The sequence below is a fragment of the Coloeus monedula genome, assembly GCF_965178545.1.
Source record: "Coloeus monedula genome assembly, chromosome: 13".
In the NCBI taxonomy this organism is placed as follows: Eukaryota; Metazoa; Chordata; class Aves; order Passeriformes; family Corvidae; genus Coloeus; species Coloeus monedula.
In genome coordinates, this window is record NC_138793.1 from 15,480,468 (window position 1) to 15,494,524 (window position 14,057).

General features: G+C 46.3%; 1 protein-coding gene across 1 annotated transcript in view; it reads right to left on the bottom strand.

Moving 5' to 3' along the window:
• Window positions 1-14,057, bottom strand: part of MAF (MAF bZIP transcription factor) — a 184,047-nt gene that overhangs the window by 92,721 nt on the left and 77,269 nt on the right. The window lies entirely within an intron of this gene.

The window sequence follows — 14,057 nt, forward strand, 5'->3', positions numbered from 1 at the left end:
GCCAGACCTGCTGCAGTGTGCCACACTACACTGGGAGTCAACAAAGCTTTTTTACCAAGGAACTCTTGGGAAGCCACCTTCCTCTATTTTGCATTTGGGACCCTTTTCTAGAAGAGTCTTGTGCAGGTTTTAAGTGTCAGACCATCAGCTTTGGTATTCCTGCAGCCTCCTACCTTAGAGGTGTGATTCCCAGTGCCATCTATCCTTCCTGGGCCATCTGGCCTGGGAAGCTGCTGATCCTGAACCTCCAGGGGAGTCCCACCAAGTTCTGTGCTGAGCATACCCTGGGCTACCCCATCTTCCACAGAGATGGAATGGAAACTTCAAGTGCTCTTCATACAGCATTAAAATCAAGAAGTACTGCTGTCCTGTTTGCCACTGGGGAACTACGAAGTTCTCCCAGTCCTTGAGCTGATGACACAAAGGTATTGAGGGCATTGTGTGCCAAGGCTCAGCTGTCACCCAAACTCAAAAACCCCCAGATCCCTCAAAATCAGGAATTTACAGGGACAGTACCAACTGACCTGAAGGCACCTCCCTATAGGGAGCTGATGGAGAAGAGGCAATACCTGCACCCAACCACCCTACCTACCCATACTAGTTCCCTGCCTTAATGAAATACTTTCTTAATTGATGCAAAATGTCATCAGTTTATGCTGGACTTTAGCTGAACACAGCAAACCCCATTCCAACCCGCAGTGACTTAGATTTTCTCTATTCACTGTTCTTTTCCGGCCTGCTACAGGAAAAATGTGGCCTTGCCGCAATTGACTTAAATTTAAAACCATTGATATATTATCTAACTCAATAAAAATCTTGCTAAAAAAAGGTGCATTGTACTCATTCTCCTTACACATGGTAGGGAGGAAAATGGGTATGGACTTCTTCTATGGCTTTTAGTTAATTTGCTATCAATGCCCAGCTGCTTTAGAGTAAATACAGGAACAGGGTGTCATATGGGTATCCTGAAGCAAAAGAAGAGAGGTTTCCTATTTCTTTGTTATACAGCAAAGATGGTATGCATGTTATCCAAAGATAATACAGGGGAAGAAATCAATTCTCTGTGTTGTTACACAACCTTGCGTGCAAATGTAAACTTGGGGAAAACGAAAAAAAAAAAAGCCCTATTCTATTATGCTGAGGTCATATGAAATCATTAGTGCAGGCTGATATGAACATCAGAAAAAAAAAAAAAAGTAAATAATGCTCCTCCGTGTGAGGAAAAGTGCATTCAACTAGAGTTTTGGTGGGTGAAGGGGCGAGGAGTTTGCTCTGTTCAGCCCTAGGACGGATGGGATATTTGGGGATGAAGCAGTTGTTGTGCACGGTGGGTTTCAGACAAGCTTTGGGGTTCGAGCATGAAATCCGCCGATGCTCCTGGCTGCCACTCTCGCTCCCAGCTGAGCCGGGCTGGAATGGGTGAACGCCGCTCCGGCGTTCCTTGGTAACGCCGAGGAGAGGAATACATCTCTGCCGCCGCAGCCCCGGCATCCGGCAGCTCCCTCGCAAAGGAAATTCGGATTATTGTATAATGAGTCAACACAAATATCATTATCGCGGCTGCGGTACCTGCTGGCAGAGGCAGCGCTGCGATCCGCGGCCGGCCCGGCGCGGGGTAATTGATGGAGCGGCGCTCGCTCGGCTCTGCCGCCCCGCGGGGGTCCCGCGCTGCCGGGCCCTTCGCAGGAGGCATCCTCTCTGAAGAGAGACTCCCTTCCTGACGCAACGAGATTAAACAATTTGCTTTTAATTAGTACCGCAGTCATTTCCAAACTAAGCGGTGGAAAGAATAGGAAGCAGGCTGTCTCTTTAAAGTTTAAGTGGATTCAGCGCACACAGCGAATTGAGAGCCTGCTGTTGGAAAAGTTCAGCTTTCTGTCACCGGTACTGTGCTCTCTGCTAATTTTTACAAGAGTTCAAGTTGTATGCACCAGTTAGCAGAGACATTGCAGGGGGTACAATGAGAATAGAAAGCGTGACCCCTTGCTGCCTCTGTTTATAGTGCCTGAATTATATCCAGACAATGCTCCTGGTCCTCTCCCTGGTTCTGCCAGGGCCCCCTGTGCAAAGCTGTGTGCAGCTCCCTTCTGCTACCACCCAGGAAAAGGGGCCATTGGCATTTGTGAGCACCCACCCAGGAATTCCCTGCAAAAAACTGTGGAGTGAGGAGGGGAAGAAAGATTTCTGGTGGAGAAATGTAAATGCAGTGGAAGAATGTGCAGAGTGAGAACCCTGAAGAGAATTAGGGATCCCAAAATTGGATACCTCAGTTTCAACATCCTGTTCGTCCAAGAGCATCCCAGCATACAACAGCAGCCAGGGCCCTCCCAGCTCCTGACCCCACACTGCAGACTCCTGGTGTACACTGGCAGGAGGGAAGGAGGGAGGGAAGGAGGAGATGCAGCTTCATCTGCAAACCAGCTAACACATATGAATAATTGAATACAAAATAAAAACCCCTTCCTAGCCAGGAGATGTACTTTTGACCACTGTTTTCCACTCCAAAGAACCTCCCTCCTGATGAACAGCTACCCTTCAGTCTCTAAAGAGACCGCGATTACCCTGCTCCTTCGTCCGTGTCTCTGCAACACTAACATTGCTTCTTTCCAAACTTGCTCTAGCAAGAACCCTCCAAACAGAGTGGAAGGAACCACTCCAAAAACAACAGTCCATCCAAACTCCTGCTCCACCTGTCCCACTGCCAGCCTCTGTCCTTCCCCTGGGCAGCAGAGCATTTATACACACAGGAGCCATGGGGCTCTCCGTGGGGCTCACATCAGCCTGCCAAAGCCAGGGCTTGTGTGGCCCAAGCATCACTCAAAGAAAATGGGATTTTACTGCACATTTCTCAACAATGATGAGGGTGGGGGGGAACCCCATGGCCTGGTGCTGTCTGAATGATTAGTATCTGGCATTCCTCTACCTTCAGCCACAGCTGGTTTAGATTTGAGCTACTGGTTCTTTTAGATTTATGCCGTTGGTTCAATAAACAAACACAGTACATAGTCCATCATGCTAGCTGTATAATAAAGCCGCTTACCTACTTCCAAACAAGTAGCTTTTATTCATCTCTTCCTTTCATTTCCCTCTTTCCCTCTTTTCTCCCTCATATCAAACCCAAGAAGAGCATTTGCTTTCTTTCCAAAACCAGACCCTATCAAAGATCCAGTAATGTCTGAAGTCTCTCCAACAGCCCTTCAAACTGCACGTTGCTGGAGAATATTTCCAGAAGTCGTCTGCGAAATTACTGCAAGTACTTCACCTTCCCAAAGGAAGCCAGGTTACGCTCTTACCCCAGGGCTCCCTGTGAAAAAGCCCCAGATTCATCCCTCAGCTGCTCAGCTTTTGTGAAGGGCCGTCCAAGCTGGAGTTCATGGGGTTTTTCAGGATCACTGGGGCACAACAAGAGGACAGTTTCTTCCCACTCTCACTTGTTGGAAGGAATAACCATGAGGCTGGGAAACAGTTAACCTGCACACAAACCTTGATTTCAAGATGTGCCGTTGTCTGCCAGCACCATCCACAAAGTCTCTGCTTTCATCCAGAACGAAAAACACCCTGGGATTTTTACAAAATCCTTTTAAGTTGTTCTAATGGTAGCAGCTCTGGATCTGGTGAACTGCTTTGTTATCAATGCCATGCAAATTGTTCATCTGTTTCTCTCCTACCCTGTTTGCTCCACTCATTCGCCTCTCTAATAAATTCGTTTGACCGCAAAGGGTGCTTTATGACTCTTGTTTAAAACAGCTTCCTAATGATGCTTGACAACATCTCCTGCCTTTGAAAGAGCCTGGCTATGCTAGGCTCTAATCCTACAAAAGGAGGGATTCTTGTTAACCTGTGCCTCAGTCCTTTCTGTTGAGTCACCACCTTTAATGAAGCACTGAAGGGGAACCAAAACGCAGCTGGGAAATTATGGCTTTACATGATCATCTCTTGCTACAAGAGAATTATTGCCCAAGCCTTAATCCCGTGACTCAGCCCTCTCCTTGGACCCTCTTTAATTGTCAGAACCTGAGGAAATCCGGGCCGAGGTAAATAACACTTCAGCAGCAACAGAATAGATTCACTTTAGGCAATGAATTTTTAATGAGCTGAGACTGCAGAGGGAACAGGGCCGAGATCTGTGCTGCTTATCTGATGGGGAAGGTCAGGGTCTGAACGGAGGGAGGGCATGGATGAGAGAACAGATCTGACAGGGCTCTTCAGCTGAGATTTCAGCTTGTCACAGCCTGGCATACCTTAACATATTAGGACCTTCTCTTCAAAGGAGCAACTTACACATGCCCATGCTAACAAAAACAGCGCAGTATTTTCCCCTGGTAAAGGCAACCCAAGAGGTGTACTCTTGCTTCCTTAAAAAAAAAAAAAGAAAGAAAGAAAGAAAGCAAGCATACAGAGTAAAAATGAAAAGAAAGCAAACCAAGAAAGATCCATGCAGATGAGTCATGCTCTTCATGGAAAATCAGGTAACTCTACAGATAACCTGCAAACAGAAACTTGAGTAAGACTCTGAGTGATCCACTGGCATAATACCATGTATTAATTGGGTCAGCAGGCCCTGCTGAAGTCCTCACCAACATAACCATCAGCATAACCACCATAACCAACTGGTTCAATAAATCTCAGCCACGGGAACTTCTATTTATTGAGCCTTTGGACTTCACGCAACTCCCATCCAGCACAGGTCTACCTCTACCCACCAACAGCTATGGCACTGTTCAAGAGCAACACCCATCCCTGCTGTGGGGACTGACTTATCCCAGCACTTCCTCTGCCTTAGAAAACTCAAAAAGAGGACTAAAATGTATCCAAATCCAGGAATGGGTTTAGCACTGGCTGTAACTCAGAGCTCTGAGTCCTGGCAGCTGCTATTGTAGCCTGGCTTGGCAGGCTCAGCCCACCCAGCACGGCCTCACCCCTGTCCCCTGCAACCCCCACATCCCTGGCAAGCACCGTTGGGTGGTCACAGAGACAAATGCTCTACTTCTGCCAAAAAGCCTCTGCCCAGCAGGGCATGGAGCAGGTAGGCAGGGTAAAGTCGATGTCCCAGGAGTGCACCCCCAAGACAACTTGCAGCTTGGGCAAGGATGGTAGCAGCAAACCTTTGAGGCAGAGATGTTACTGCTAAGCAATCTTGGGTCAGATCAGCACTTCTGAGATTTCCTCAAAGTAATGAATGTTTACAGAGATGCTTTCTTGCACACCTATAAACTTTTTTAGGGTTTGTCAGAAACAAAACCCACCAGGATATTTCTACCCTCAGATCCAGTCTTTTTTTCCTTGATAGGATTTCTGTTTCTTCTGGAAAAAGGAAGTGTATAAACTGTTTTCTGGGGAAAGACTTCATGTGTGTGTTTGTGTGTGGAAATAAATAAACAAAAATCAAGCAGAAAGTACCTGAGCAGTCCAAGCCTGTATGAGAAAATACTGAAGTAAAACTGCTGGGGGAGACTGATCACACTGTCATGCTCAGAAGGAAGGAAAAACTGGCAGTCATTCCAAAACATCCCCCCAGCTTGTCATCTCCCTGATGTTTTGACCTGTATAAAGTGGGAAGCGGCCTGCTCTCACTCCAGGCTGTTTGCCCTCAGGTGTGTCCACCACGTCATGGCCCTGTGACATGTGAACCAGGACACTTAAAGGACACACCAGCAGGGGACAGGATAATTTATGGGGAGCGAGATCCATGCAAATTTATTGTGAGTAATGGACAATGGAAGGGGGGGAAAAAGCTCCCATAGGAACAAAGGTGAAAGGGTGCTGGCTCTCTGCTCTCACAGACATCCACTGTGCTAATAAAAACCTTGGTGGCCAAGGAAAAGCAACTACCAGTTCTGGGGAGCGGATTTACCGCAGTGGTGGAACAGGTCAGTGCAGAGGGAAGTGGTTTGATCAGAAAGTCGATGAAATTCAGATGATAATTATGCTCAGTAAGAAGCAAAATAATATTTTCATTTGCTGGGAGGTTTCAGTCATGCACTTTGACCTTCATCCTGGTGTTTCATTAATAGTTTATATTAACAATTAATGGTTACTTTCATTGGTGTTGTGTGCAACTCGCATTAGAGTTAATTTTCAAGTTGGATATAATAATACATAAGTCTCATGGGCTACTCCTATCATGTGACAGCACATTTATTTCAACCAGGAGCCAGGAGATGAAAATCAGGCCAAACACCAGTCTCGGGTGTTTATTACTTGTGTCCAGTCATCCCACAGAGAAGTGAGAGGTTGCAGCAGCTTTCCCTGTAAGGCCCTGATGGAAAACTGCCCAGAACAACTGAAGTCCCTTGATCGTAAAGATAATTTGCCTTTGGGATGACTTTCAATGCATGGTTGGTCTGGTTTACTGAAGAATCATAAAAAAGCCTCTCAGCTTCGCTGCAGCAGCCACTTGCAGAGGCCCCATAGCTGTGCAAATTTTGGCTTTGACACCACTTGCTGGAATAATTCTATAGAAAAGCTCAACCTAAGAGTCACAGCTCAGGTTGAGGGTTACAGTCACAGTCCCACTGCTATGGGAAGGACCATGAAGAAATGTTACACCCAGGGACCTCAGCACAGGGCTCTTGCTGCGGCAGTCACGTAGATATTTGTGGAGGGTTGGTTTTAATCACCTGATTTGCTCTGTGTAGTTTGGTTTGGTGTAAGTTGGGGTTCTGGCTCTGAAGGAGAGGTTTTGCTTGAGAAACCTGGTCTGGTGGGAGGCATCCCTGCCCGTGGCAGGGAGCTGGAACTGGGTGATCTTTAAGGTCCTTCCCAACCCCAAACAGCCTATAATTCCATGTAAGGTTGTTGCCTCCTGCACATCCATGACCTGCTCTGCAAGAGGGACTGGAGGACAGGCTGGGCTGAGGGCTGCACTCAGCCCTGCAACAGCTCTGGCTGCAAAGTCCAGTTGAATTTTGGCCTAAACCTTTCAGATATTCCCTTGATGTGTTTGCTTTTAAGTGAGGTACGCATCTTGTTTTAGTTTTAAAGATATATTTAATGTTGTCCTCCTCATTCCCCCCTAAATTTATACCACTGAAACATTGTGATGGTACTATTTTTAAACTTGACACAAAGAGAGAATTGGGTCTATAATGTTTGGCCTGGAAACTGAACTAGCTCTTTCCTTTAGAAGTAGTTGGAGGGAATGCACACTGTTTTGTCTAAAAATACATTTTTAAAAAAAATCGTGAAATCAAAACTCAATTATAATTGAATATTCTACACAGTTTGATGATACTAGTGTTACTGTGGGAGGAAAATATTCGGCAGTTCACTGTGACAAAGTTTCTGGAGACACTATATATTTATTCCTATTTAAGATTTGGTGGTAGTTAAACTGTGAGGAAATAGGTGTTCAGCTCCCTTGAGCCTTCCCCTGCAAATGGCTCAATTAAGGGACTAATTGAAGTGTAGAAATGTCCCCCGCAGGGTTGAAAAATGCCTATCTGGCATGGGAGTGTCGTCCCTGGAAGTTTCCTTCACCAGAGACAACATTTCTGGAGAAGACCAGGACAAAAGCAGGGGAGGCAGCCGGCTCTGTAGCAGCATCCCTGAGCATCCCTGCCCCGGGGCCGCTGTGATGCCCGGCTGCTCGCCCGGCCCGCTGCTGGCACTGCCGAGCCGAGCTGTGCTGCTCCACCTGGCAGTGCCCGCTAGAGGTAATTTTACAGAACAGTGATGAATCAAATCATCAATCACTGTCACGTCTGGTGGCTGGAGCGTGTGCTCGGAGCCCGGAAAAGCCTGTGCGTGCTCGGGATTAGGTTGCAAGTAAACTCGGCAGTGCTAAAATGCTTCCCTAAGTAAGTACTGGCAAAGTCCCTGCTGAAACATGTCAGAGTTTGTGCAGCGACTCGGGCAGAGCTTAAATCAGGGCCTATGACTTAAAGTCTGCTGACACTTTAGTGCAGTTACTGTGAGCAGAAATACTCCTGGCAGTGAAGTTATCCATGTGCATAAGTATTTGCCGGATCAGGGCATAGCTGCATCATCCTTTGTTCCTTTCATCATGCTTGCGATGCTGAATTAAGCCTTCAGCTTTGTCTTTGTCTTGTACACAAGCCCTGTTGTATAGCTACATCACTGTAATAAATGATGAAAGAGAGGACCTGTACAGCAGAGGGAATATGATGGAAATAATTATAACAATAAAATGTTAATTAGCACCTTTTCTTGAACAATCTTCCTCCTGATTGCAACACGATTCTGCTGAAGAACTGAAAAAAAAGTTTAAAAACCCCCAACAAGCAGAACAGTTTATTAAATCTTAAGGCTCTATAGACTTGGGAGTTTTACTTTTTGTGAAAAAGCCTGAAAACCTGGCAAGAAAGCAAAAAAACTATCTGTCAAAAATGCAAATAGCATGAAGAAGTTTTTGACCAGCCCTAATCACCACGAAGCAGAGGAAAGAGCATTAAGAGAACAAAGGTGTGGTTTCACTCTCACACTTGCAGCTCATTCCTACCTCTCTTTGTGCCAACTCTTTCTTTTAAATATATATTAAAAACCCACTTGCTGCCCAAGCACCACTGCTGAGCCCACTGCTAGACACTGGCCCAAGGGTTTTGGTGAGGGAGGGGACTCCCCTGCTAAGTGCTGACCACACACCAGGTGTGCCCCTCTCCCCCCCTCCCTGCAGCCCTCGCCCTGCTTTGGGGCTGCCAGATGTGTACATCTGGACTGGGTGTGGGGCAGATCTCCCTGGGTCCTCCCCTTGTTCTGCCTCTTCCCTTCTCCCAGTTCCTCAGCCTGAAGATTAAGAGACTATAATAGGGACTGGAACCTGGACTGCTTAAAACACACATTAAAAAATGTGTGTGTGTGTGTGTGTAACTACACATTTTTTCACACTGCAATTGAGTGGATCTGTTTGAGAAAGACATTTCTGCAAATTCAGGTTTCCCTGAGCACATGAACCCATTGAATTCCCTTTTCCATGCCCCCGTGCAGCTTTAGAAGCACAGATCTGCAGAGGGAGAGAAAGCCCGCTCCGATATTGGAGTCGTGACACACAGAGGATTTGAAATTGCGCATCTGCCTGTACCATTTGCATTTCATCACCTAGTGCTGGAACAAATAAAACCAAATGACTAATGATCTGAGTCTGTGGCCTCACTGTTGCTGCTGTGCCAGGAATTATCCTGGCTCAGTGGACACAGTCCCGGGCAGATGAGCGGAGTGTGTTTTTGTCTCTGCCACTTACCTGCTGGATGGCCTTAGGCAAGTCATTTAACTCTCACTGCTTCCCTTCCTGTGCTCCATCCACCACCTCTGACTTTCTTTGTAAGAGTTTTGAGTTGTGTCAATGGCAAAAGGGGATTTTAGTGCTATTCTGAGAGGAGCAGAATGGCCCAGCTACAGTCCCACAGTATTTAAAGTCCCTCTAAGAATGTTATTACACATTTCTCAGATCCATGGCAGCCTGTATGGGTGACTCTCTGCTTGGGGTGGCTCCCATTTGAAAAGAAAAAAAGGTAAAATCACTGAGCTCCTCAGAAGCAAACTGGAGCAATGAGTGCATGTGAGAATACTGCCATTTGCTCATGAGCAAACAGAAGCGAGAAAGAAATAAAAAGTCAATATAAGAGGCACCAGTGCCTATTCACCCAGCCCTCGTTTACATACACAGCAACTGTGCTCAGGAAATAAGTGCAGCACTTGGAAACAATGACTTCTGTCAGGCAGAGCTGGGTGAGCCTGTTTCTGATGGAGGCTGATCACTGAGGAAGTCATAAAAGCTATTGGAGGGATGAGAGAGGCAGCTGACATGGGTAAGAAGGCAAATATTAAGGGGATGAAAGGTATTATAAAGCAAAGCTGAAAAGATGTAAAAAGCTGATTAGGAAACCAAATACAACAGAGAAAGAATGGCCCGTGGGGTGAATAAAAACAATAGAAGATTTCTTTTAAACAGGTAAAGGAGACAAGATTAACGGGGAGGCCTCCAGACCACTGAGAGGTGGTCAAGAGAGCTTCATAACACAGGGAGACGGACTGAGAAGCAAAGTTTCCTGTGACAGCTGAGCAGGGAGATGCTGAGAGCATGAATAATCACCAAAGCAATCTCATACTGTGGGGAAGGAGGCAGGGCTGAGTGCAGAGTGTACTTTTAGCCCACACTGCTTAATGGAACAGCAGGAGACATTAAGTGCCCAATAACAGGGGGTTTGAGCCATTTTTAGGAGTTAAAAAGTGGTTAAAGAGAAACTGATATAAAGCAAAGATCTTTGAGCATCTATGAGAAGAGACAGGTAGAAACCAAGACATATTTGCAATAGATATCAGCCAATACAGATGCTCAAGAAATCTGGTGCACACACACACAGACACACACTCTCTCAAACTCACTCCCACCAGCTGAAAGTCTGGCCCCAAATCTGCCGAATGTGATTTTTAAATTTTTTTTCCAATCAGAGGCAGGATTTTAGAGATGTTAACAGGAATGAGATCACCCAACATCTGGAGAAATATGAACTGATAAAAACATATCTGCCCAGCTCCATAAAGGGTAAATCTTGTCTGACAAATCTGGCAGACTTTGTTTTAGGAGCTAACGTGGAAAACATGCAGGATCGAAGCAGTGGAGCTAATCCACATAGATTTCAGAAAAGTCATTTAAACGCAGCCCAGGATGGTAGACTAATACGTAAGGTTAGCAAGTATGGCATAAAAACCATTGTCCTTGAAAGACTAAGGAAATGGTTAGGTGATTAAGGGCAGGTTGTAATGGTAAAACTTTATGGGTCAGAGAGGAGGACGGTGATGTGGTGAAGACAGCTATATTTGAGGTTATTACGATGACAGTTCAAGGCATCAGATGGAGACATACTTTTTACTCTGTAGAAAAACTGTTCTGAGGAAAGTGCTACTCTGGGCAGTTCTAATCCAAAAATCACACTGAAACCAAGACCAGTTCATCTTCTGGGGGGCAGCCTTTGTGGAACATCAAATCTTCCTGGGTCAGCAAAGCATTCAGTGTACAGGAATGAAATCAGGCCCAATGAGCCCAATAAATGAGAAAAAAGGACCCCACCCCACCCCAGGCCAGGCTAAGGTCAGGTTGTCCAGAGGGATTTTTATTACAGCAAAAGAGTTTGCTGAGCTAAAAGATCACAGAACAGGAAAAGAACTTAAGGCAGACCTTGAATGGGACTGTCAACCCTTGGCATCCCGGGGTACTCCCAGATTATATTCCTACCTTATCTCAGCATTTGTGCAGTTTGGCCCTCTTCTCCAGGGTGATGGTGAGCAAGGTGCAACAGAGGAGAACTCCCAATAGCAGGAGGGAAGCAGAGGAAACCAGGAAGGATAGAATGTGGTGATCCAGAAGATGTCACTGAGCAAGGGGTAGCACTTCAGAGGGCACTCAGACAGGCTTCAGCTGTGTGATTCAGCGCCTTCATGCCACATTTACTAAAATGCAGAGCACCAGCTACCATAGTGTTGGAAGAAACCCTGTGCAGGCTGGAGACTGGGGTAAAGTCCCTCAGTATGTCCCCTATAAACTCTGGACCCTCTGAAAATGCCCATCCTGTGCTGGAGGCTCCTGTACCTGCACTAGCTCAAACTCCCACCCCCAGCTAGAGCCCGTGGTCCTGCTGTGCTACTCTGCCAGGTCCTCACCTCCTGACACCAGGAAATGCAGTCTCATACCTGGCAATTTAGCACAGTGACATGTCTCCCTGCTTTGCCTGTAATACCCATGGTCATAGCCCTCCCTCTGCCCCCAAATAAGGGCCCCAGGCAGTGGGAACACCCAAAGGTGCTCAATCCCTCATGAAACAGGATCCAGATCCCCACCCTCTGTGAATTTCAGCACCAGTTCAGGAGCTTAAAAAAGTTATTGAGTCCCTGAGCACAGGGCTGGGATTTTGCTGCCCACTCAGCAAGTCTGGCATTTCTAAAAGAACTTATTTCTACCTGAACTTCACACGACTTACCTGCATCCTTTGAACCAGCAAAATCGAGTTGGGATGCCACCAAAAGCCTGCCATAAAAAGTTCACCCACTTTTGGCAACCCTTTCCTGTTGTGCCCCCTCCAGGCACAGGCAAAATGAGCCATTGCCTGGAGCATGACTGCTGAGGGGACCAGCACAGCCCTGGCTCCACCAGTCCATTTGCCCAGGGGGCCCATTGGGGCCACCACACCCCACCTAGGGGCATCCTCCTGCCCCCCAGCCCCACAGCAAGGCACTGCCATCCCAACTCTTTAGGGGACAAGGACAGCAATGTCCCCTTTCACGGGGTTTGTCGGTGCTCTCTGGGCACTTTGCACTCCAAGACTCACCAGGGGCACCAGCTCTCAGTGGCTGCAGACTTTGATGTGGGGCCAGGGGGTGCCCCTGCAATGGGGAGGTGTTTTGGGGGGGTCTCTGCTCCCAGTGTCCCCTCCGAGCAGAGCTGTTTGCTCTGCAGATAGGAATCGCAGATTGATTAATTGATTAATCGCACCTGCTAATTACATCGAACAAATAGGCAAAATTAATATTTGATGTAGGTCTCTAAAGAGACTGTATGGATCAATTTTCCACAGATAAGACAGGAAAGCTCCAGCAGATAATACACAAACCCTCCTGACTACAGATGACTCTGTCACACTGAGGCCGATGGAGTGACACCATCCCACCAAGAACTGCTCGTTCCTGGCACCTGATTATTCAGAGCCCTGACTGGAACATCATACTTGAGTCGTGTTTGCTAAGGCATGCTCACATGCACATGTTCAAAGCTGGTTTCAGTGGCACTTGGCTGCTGTTCTTCAGGAAACTGAACATCAAAAACACATCAAGATAATAAAAATAACAGATCAGCCGCATTTAATACATAAATCATTATTATAAGCTCTGTTCTGCGACTTGAGCTGACTTCAAGTCAAGCTTCCATTAACATTTAGCAAAAAAATATTGGTGTTTTTCAAAGGGCTGTAAAAATCCTCTCGCAGAACTACTCTGCTTGTGCACCCAAAGCCAGGGCAGCCTCACGCAGCAGGACAACCACAGGCTGAAGCAGCACTTTCATCCTGTTTATGACCTTAAAAGGGGAAACTGCTCTCTTTCTGTTGTTCAACTCTTTGCAAAAAGAGGCAAAGTTCAGCTCTCATTCACGTGTGTGCTGACCACAGGCACAGCAGTTCAACTGGAAGCATAACTCACATTTCCTGAGATGGGGGGGTCTTTTAGATGAAGGCAAGTTTGTTCCAGTGACCTTGTGAGGGCTGCTCCGGAACCCCTGAGGCACTCACTGGGATCTGTCCACCCCAGAGCCACCTCCCACACTGGTGCTTCCATAGGTCCCGGATTCCTTGGGGTGAAAGTTGCTACATAAATATACATTATTGTTATACACTTGTCATTGGGTTTCTGCAGTGATTTGATTGCTTTGAAAATGGATTTTAAAATGGATTTATTATTGTGACAGTGAATTTCTTTTGTCTTGGTTTAACGTCCATTATCTAGTATAAATAACAGACTTTCTGCAAATCTAATTCCAGGTTTTTGCTTCCTATACCTTTACTAATCTAGAAAATCTGGTTGTATTAAGAAACTGCATCAGAAAGGAGTTAAACCAGCATATCCTCATAAAGCTGCAATAGAGATGAAATATAATGAGAAATCCTACTGCAAACAGACAGTGTTTTCAGTCGTGAGTCTTTATTTATTAAACCTACTTTAGGAAATTCAATCAATCTACAAACATTTTGGGGCCTGATGTTGTAGCCTTATAAAGTAATCTTCAGAGAACAAAGAACACCTTGTGGTTTTGTAGCAAATATTTCCTGATCTTAAAAGAGGGGGTATTTGATGCATAAAACACTGCCATTATTTTCAGGAGAGGTAACAGTACTGCACCAGCCAGCAGATGCATGAAGGAAGAGTGAAATTGAGTGGTGGTCAAACCAGATTTTGGCTTAGGCAGCGATTTCCCAGGACCCTCTGAAAACTGGACCTTACCTTCTGGAAGATGGAATCAGTGTACCTAAGGCTCTCACAGTCCTGTGCCTGAAGTGTCCGAATTTCAAGACTCTCTGACTCCTCAGAATGCCTCTGAGGCAGGCAGTGCC